Source organism: Corythoichthys intestinalis, chromosome 7, assembly GCF_030265065.1.
Source record: "Corythoichthys intestinalis isolate RoL2023-P3 chromosome 7, ASM3026506v1, whole genome shotgun sequence".
NCBI lineage: Eukaryota > Metazoa > Chordata > Actinopteri > Syngnathiformes > Syngnathidae > Corythoichthys > Corythoichthys intestinalis.
In genome coordinates this window covers 31730410-31736409 of record NC_080401.1, presented here as the reverse complement: position 1 = coordinate 31736409, position 6000 = coordinate 31730410, and positions in this window count along the sequence as shown.

Here is a 6000-nt window from a genome sequence, read left to right as displayed (position 1 = left end):
TAGAGATGCCTGTAATTGTCAACATGGGTAAACCTCAACCATGAGAGACAGAATGTGGGGAAAAAAAAACAGAAAATCACATTGTTTGATTTTTAAAGAATTTATTTGCAAATCATGGTGGAAAATAAGTATTTGGTCAATACCAAAATTTAATCTCAATACTTTGTTATGTACCCTTTGTTGGCAATAACGGAGGCCACATGTTTTCTGTAACTCTTCACCAGCTCTTCACACACTGTTGCTGTTCACACACTGTTGCTGGTATTTTGGCCCATTCCTCCATTCAGATCTCCTCTAGAGCATTGATGTTTTGGGGCTGTCGTTGGGCATCACGGACTTTCAACTCCCTCCACAGATTTTCTATAGGGTGGAAATCTGGAGACTGGCTAGGCCACTCCAGGACCTTGAAATGCTTCTTACGAAGCCATTCCTCTGTTGCCCTGGCTGTGTGTTTGGGATCATTGACATTCTGAAAGACCTAGCCACGTCTCATCTTCAATGCCCTTGCTGGTGGAAGGAGATTTTCACTCAAAATCTCTCGATACATGGCCCCATTCATTCTTTCCTTTACACAGATCAGTCGTCCTGGTCCCTTTGCAGAAAAACAGCCCCAAAGCATGATGTTTCAACCCCCATGCTTCACAGTGGGTATGGTGTTCGTCGGATGCAATTCAGTATTCTTTCTCCTCCAAACACGAGAACCTGTGTTTCTACCCAAAAATTCTATTTTGGTTTGATCTGACCATAACACATTCTCCCAGTCCTCTTCTGGATCATCCAAATGCTCTCTAGCGAACCGCAGACGGGCCTGGACATGTACTTTCTTCAGCAGGGGGACACGTCTGGCAGCGCATTGTGTTACTGACAGTAGCCTTTGTTACTGTGGTCCCTGCTCTCTGTAGGTCATTCACTAGGTCCCCCCGTGTGGTTCTGGGAGTTTTGCTCACCGTTCTTTTTATCATTTTGACGCCACAGGGTGAGATCTTGCATGGAGCTCCAGATCGAGGGAGATGATCAGTGGTCTTGTATGTCTTCCATTTTTTAATAATTGCTCCCACAGTTGATTTCTTTACACTAAGCGTTTTACCTATTGCAGATTCAGTCAGCCCAGCCTGGTGCAGTTCTACAATTTTGTCTCTGGTGTACTTTGACAGCTCTTTGGTCTTGGCCATAGTAGAGTTTGGAGTGTGACTGACTGAAGTTGTAGACAGGTGTCTTTTATACAGATAATGAGTTAAAACAGGTGCCATTAATACAGGTAACGGGTGGAGCCTCGTTAGACCTCGTTAGAAGTTAGACCTCTTTGACAGCCAGAAATCTTGCTTGTTTGTAGGTGACCAAATACTTATTTTCCACTCTAATTTGGAAATAAATTCTTGAAAAAATCAAACAATGTGATCTTCCGTTTTTTCCCCCCCCACATTCTGTCTCTCATGGTTGAGGTTTACCCATGTTGACAATTACAGGCCTCTCTAATCTTTTCAAGTGGGAGAACTTGCACAATAGGTGGTGAACTAAATACTTATTTGCCCCACTGTATGGTGGATTCAAGATGCGAACCATTGTTTGGCTTTTTTTCCCCTGTTGACTTGTAAGCAAAATTTGGGCCGCGAACAAGAACTTGCACAATTGGTGGTGAACTAAATACTTATTTGCCCCACTGTATGGTGGTTTCAAGATACGAACCATTGTTTGGCTTTTCCCCCCTGTTGACTTGTAAGCAAAAATTGGGCCGCGAACATTCCACTTCAGATCAAACAGCAGTCTGTCAGATTTTGAACCAGGGCCGGCCCAGCCAATACGCAGACTACGCAGCTGCTTAGGGCCCCTGACCACTAGGGGGCCCCAATCTGGCAATTGTTTAATTTGTATTCTATTTTGTTTACTACAGTTTGCTTTATTTGACTTTTGTGAGTTTTGAGACTTGATTACAAGCTTAACAAAATAAAAGTTCTTCCTTAACTTCTTTCTTTCCTCTTTTAGAAAAAGGTTTGGCGCTATCTATTGTAAGTTTTGACAATCATTTGGGGTAAAAGTTTGAAGTATGCAGTGCAACAAAATCTGATTAATATACAAAATATGGACGTATGGGTTGGATTGCATGTATGGGTTTCACAGTACACTGTGACGAAATGGTGGGCCAAAAATATGGGCCCCTTTGCATTATTTTGCTTAGGGCCCCCAAATGGCCTGGGCCGGCCTGGTTTTGAACAATTAAAATAAAATAGTTTACAAGCTATTTATTTTCACTAGTGTTGCATTAACATTTTTTTGGCTCCCGATACCGATCCTGACATTCTGTATAGTATCAACTGTTGCTGGCCAATACTGCACCAATATCACGCTTTTTGAAAAAGAAAAAAAAAAAAAAAAGTCTCTTATTATTGAAATACTACATACTTAATTGACTATAAAGTAATGGCTATCATTGCTTGGTCAGACAATGCTTAACTAAAAGTCTGCAACTGAAAGCGGTAGATGTGAAACCCATTTGAAGTGAGAGGGTTGGCAAGGAATTTGCTGCCACCCTCCAAATTCAAAAGAATTGGATGTCTACTAGAGATAAACTCATAGAAATTCGCAGCAAAAGGATGACAGAGCCACATGATTGGACATCAATCATCTTTGGAAAGGCGACAAGTATTTTTTTTACGTCGGTGTGTGTAGCTGACGGCCATCTTGGGTAGGGCGGCAAGAGGTTAGAAACTAGATATCTAAAAGTACACAAGTATTTGTTAGTACTCCCTCAATTCCAATGACTTCATTGGTATCACAACACAATTTTTCAGGAATGGCTAAGATCAATGTTACCCTTTAAGTGACTAATATTTGAATACATATGATGGAGCACCACATGTAAAGCTAACACAATACTCGTTTATTACTAATCATCTACCCAGAACAACTTCTGCTCGAAAAAAAAAAAAAAAAAAAAAATCCTAACTGTAATTTTCAAGTTTTGATAGAAAACTAAAAAAAAAAAAAAAAATCAACGTCTTAGATTCAACATTTTAGTAAAAAAAAGTACTTCAGTTTAAATAAATATATAATAGTTAACTCTAAACGATAACTTAATCGGGCCGCCACCGTGGAAGTCGAAAACGCAGACAACTGAGCTATTTTGGAGGCATAGGGAGTGAGGCAAAAGTTAGGTTCACACAACTTTTCATGTCAGTTCAGTTTACCCAGAAATTTAAGTATTGCCCACAGACTTGATAACGCAATTAAATTCAACTCACTGATAAAATGAGTTAAGTAACTTATTTTAAGTATTTCTAAGAATTTGAGTTCTGTCTACTTAAAATCTAAGTCAGCATGACTTAGATACTTAAAATTAGATTTTTTTAAATTTTTTTTATTTTTTTTTGTCTTCATAAATACCATTGTGGTATTATACTGCTCACAGGTGGCCAATTGGAGGAGGACAATCTCCATTGAAATGTGGCAAAAACTGTTCCTGTTTACATTTTTTTTTAAGCTGACTGAACGCAGGATTTGATTTTTTCTGTTTCATACAAAAGATAGGTCAAAATGACTGCATGACCTGGATCTTTGTGGTTTGACTTTCGCTGTGTAAACAGAACAGATTTGAAATTGTTGTCATTATGACATCATACTGTGCCTGAACATGCAAAGCAACTTAAAGACTTTTAAAAAATCAGTTGCACCAAAATACTACCAAAAATAATTTTAATGTTAATATCATTTGCAAGGAATCATTAAATAGTTAAAAGTCAGGTGTCTAAGGACATTGCATTGCAGTTCCTGGAATATTGAACCAATAACTTATGAATTTTGTGCATTTGTTATACCTATTCAATAGCTGAAAATTAGCACTTTCTGTTTACATTTTCTACTTTGTGGCCACACTTACAACCCCCTCCCAAGTCATTAATAGTCCACTGTAAACGTGTATTGTATTATATTTTTCTACTTTTTTAGAGGAAAGACTTCACATTTTTGGGATATCATGTGACTTTTCTTCATCTGCTAAAACGCACACAAAAACAGGTCAGCAGGTTGTGGAATTTTTTCACTCAGCTCAGTGGTTTTGAGCTGGGTAAATACAGTGTATCACAAAAGTGAGTACACCCCTCGCATTTCTGCAGATATTTAAGTACATCTTTTCATGGGACAACACTGACAAAATTACACTTTGACACAATGAAAAGTAGTCTGTGTGCATCTTATATAATAGTGTTAATTTATTTTCCCTTCAAAACAACTCAAAATAATAACTATAGAATAAATACATAAATATATAAATACATATAGCCATTAATATCTAAACCCCTGGCAACAAAAGTGAGTACACCCCTTAGAAACTTCATCCTTAAATGTCCAAATTGAGTACTGCTTGTCATTTTCACTCCAAAATGTCATGTGACTCATTAGTGTTACTAGGTCCAGGTGTGCATAGGGAGAAGGTGTGTTCAAATTTGTAGTGCAGCTCTCACTCTCATACTGGTCACTGAAAGTTCCAACATGGCACCACATGGCAAAGAACTCTCTGAGGAACATAAAGGACATACAATGGGGAGAACAAGTATTTGAGACACTGTCAATGGGAAAACCCATTGGCAGTGTCTCAAATACTTGGTCTCCCCACTGTATTGTTGCGCTACATGAAGATGGCCAAGACTACAAGAAGATTGCCAACACCCTGAAACTGAGCTGCAGCACAGTGGCATCCAGCGTTTTAAAAGAGCAGGGTCCACTTAGATCAGGCCTCAGGTTGGTCGTCCAAAGAAGCTGAGGGCACGTGCTGAGCGTCACATCCAAACGCTTTTTTTGAAAGATCGTCGCAGGAGTGCTGTCAGCATTGCTGCAGAGATTGAAGAGGTGGGGGGGTCAGCCTGTTAGTGCTCAGATCATATGCCGCACTCTACATCAAACTGGTGTGTATGGCTGTCACCCCAGGAGGAAGCCTCTTCTGAAGACGGTACACAAGAAAGCCTACAAACAGTTTGCTGAAAACATGTCAACAAAGCACATGTATTACTGAAACCATGTCCTATGGTCTGATGAGACGAAGATTAATTTGTTTGGTTCCAATGGTCTCAAGCATCTGTGGCGGCAACCAGGTGAGGAGTATAAAGATAAGTGTGTCATGCCTACAGTCAAGCATAGTTGTGGGAATGTCAAGGTCTGGGGCTGCTGAGTGCTGCAGGTGTTGAAGAGTTACATTCCATTGAGGAAAACATGAACTCCAACATGTACTGTGAACTACTGCAGCAGAGCATGATCCCCTCCCTCCAAAAACTGGGTCGCATGGCAGTGTTCCAGCATGACAATGACCTCAAACACACCTCCAAGATGACCCCTGCTTTACTGAAGAGGTTGAGGGTAAAGGTGATGGACTGGCCAAGCATGTCTCCAGACTTGAACCCAAATAGAACATCTTTGGGGATCCCCAAGCGGAAGGTGGAGGTGCGCAAAGTCTCAAATATCTGGCAGCTCCGCAACATCGTCATGGAGGAGTGGAAGAGCATTCCAGTGGCAACCTGTGGAGCTCTGGTCAACTCCATGCCCAGGAGAGTAAAGGCAGTTCTGGATAATAGTAGTGGCCACACAAAATTTTGTCAGTTAACATGTTGTATGTTAATATTGACAACTTTCACTAAGGGGTGTACTCACTTTTGTTGCCAGGGGTTTAGATATTAATGGCTACATTTTGAGTTATTTTGAGGGGAAAATTAATTAACTCTATTATATAAGCTCCACAAAGACCACTTTTCACTGTGTCAAAGTGTCTTTTTGTCAGTGTTGTCCCGATACTTAAATATCTGCAGAAATGCGAGGGGTGTACTCACTTTTGTGATACACTGTATGTGGTGCCTTAGTGAATTTGTAAGATTAAAGAAAAGATAAAAAAAAAAAAAAAAAGAACAAAGTGACAAAAATCGACTCCCCAAACAGTATACTTTTTTTTTTTTTCGTGACACGATGTGTATTTGGGCGGTTTCCCTGAGTTATCTATTTGTGCAACTGAAATTTCAA